A 2,401-nucleotide genomic window follows, 5' to 3' on the forward strand; every position below is an offset into this window, starting at 1 on the left:
ATTTATTTTCCTTCCGTCCTTTATGGGGCTTCTAATGTAATGATCTCATTCATTAAGTCCCCCATTTGGACTCTGAGTGCTATATGAGAAGTCCTGGAGAACTGGTTGAGAGTCAGTCCTCAAGCTCCTAAACGCCCAAAGACTCAGTCCAGCTCAAAGCATGTTTACTTGGACACGAATGTATCAGTTCCAGGAAATTAAGGTAACTTTTAAGATACACGGATTGTGTTTCAATGGCTCATGCTTTCCTAGGGTGATGATGTGAGTTGGCTTCAAGAGGTACTGGTTTATCTGAATCATTTAAGCCATGTCTGTTTAAAGAGTAATGGTGTTGTAGGCTCCTGGAAGGGGATCAATGGATGTACTCTTTAATAGACTAGATAATACATATACTGAACTATGCAGGTCACTTGCCTTCTGTCACAAGTACTCAACACTGTTAGCATAGCATGAAATTAGCCCTGGGCAATATATAAGTGAATATCCATGGCTACATCCCAAGAAAACTTTAAATGATGGGCAAATTGGAGTTTTAAATTATTTTATGGATCCTAAAGTAGAGTCTTGACTTTTCTCCAATATTTTAAAATGCAAATTCTGTTGGGATTCCTGCCATAAAACCAAGACAGTGGGCTGAATAAAGTTGGTCAGCCTCTGACACAGATATTCAGCTGTGTCTATTATTTTGGAAGCTGGTTGGTGCTGCCCTTGGGTTCCAGAGATCCCTGGAAATCCTTAGGAGAAAGATCTATCACTGCAGCTGGCCTTTCAAAATGAATCCTTTCTTTACTTGGCATTAGTGTGCTGAGGTAGAGGCTTCTGGACAGCAGACCTCAGCTTGTCTATGTGTAGGACAGCTAAGTGCATTCAAGCTATGATAACCGTGATCTCACCAGCAGGTGTGGTGCTCCATACCAGGCACATAAAGATAGGCAGTGGCTGCAACTGAAAGATCTTACTAAAGCAAGGGATAACCTGTGGAAGATCAAATGGCCATATGGAAATAAATACCTGGCTTATATTAAAGTGATAACAGAAGGAAAGTTGTGGAGCATTTTAAAGTGTCTTGCACACTCCTGGAGGTAGTTTGGTGGAGTGTGGTGCAAAACGGGCAAATGAATTAATTTTATATATTTGAGCCTTGTGAGTATAATGCACCGAGAATTTGGACATGTACAGAAGTTTAGAAGTTTTTGTGGAATTTGGCCTGAGAGGCCCAAGATGTATGTTATCATAAACACTTGTAGTTGCCAAACAACATCTATATCCTCATTACCCTTTGTCTCTGAGTTTTAAACTTCTTTCTATTTCAAAATAATTAAAATGCCTCAGACAAGTTGCAGAACTGCTAAGTGCCCAAAGTCCCCTAAATCAGATTTCTGTGTTGATGTTTGTCTACATTTCTCTCTCTGTTTCTGTCTCTGTCTCTGTCTCTCTGTCTTTCTTTCACACACACACAAAAACACACAAAGACACACACACACACAAACCATGCATACTCTCACACGTGCACACATACATACATACACACACACACACAAACACACATACCATATGTAAATTCAAGAAATTTGTGATTAATTAAAAATTATACTGTTAATATCAACATTTTAAAATTTATTCTCTTACAATTTCATATATATTCCTTTTGAAATTATAATTGCAATGTTGTCCCCTTCCCTCATACAATGGTCTTTAATCAATGTCTCCTCATGACCCTCTTTTATCTCTTTCCATCTCATACCTTCCCCTCCTACATCTATGTGAGATTTTTTTTGGTGACCTATTGTATTTAATTGGGAGTACCTCAAGAAGAATGGGTAGTCTTCTACACCACTGACAAATATGTCTACACCACTGACAAATATGACTCCCTCTCCTCCTAAAACCTTTGACTGTCTCTAATATCTGCCATTCTTCTGGGAGGAATGGAGGTTTATGAGCCTCTGACAACTATGATGGAATGTCACTGTGTTCAGTTTTGTGGCACTGCTGATGTATGTTCACAGATGGAGCAGCCATATCATATTCAAAAGGCCACATTTCCCACCATTCATTCCCACCACCAGCTCTTCATTCTCTTTCTTCTCCAATGATCCTTAGCCTTAGGACTGTGATATAGATGCCACATTTAGAGCTTAGCATTCAACAGTCACTTTCTCTTCTCCCATTGACCAGTTATGAATCTCTACACTAGCTGGCATCCAATCCAAGGTTCTCTGGCAATCTTCCCAAGCAATGTTAGCTGTATCCATCAACATAGTGGAGTAATTGACTCAAAACCAGGAATGAGTGTTTATTGTCATTTTTTCCCTTCTTCTTCCATCTGAGCAATTTCTAATCTTTCCTTATAGTTTATGGTCGTGATATTTTAAATGGAGCAGGTTTTATAGAATGTGTC

Source organism: Mus caroli, chromosome 4, assembly GCF_900094665.2.
Source record: "Mus caroli chromosome 4, CAROLI_EIJ_v1.1, whole genome shotgun sequence".
Taxonomy (NCBI): domain Eukaryota; kingdom Metazoa; phylum Chordata; class Mammalia; order Rodentia; family Muridae; genus Mus; species Mus caroli.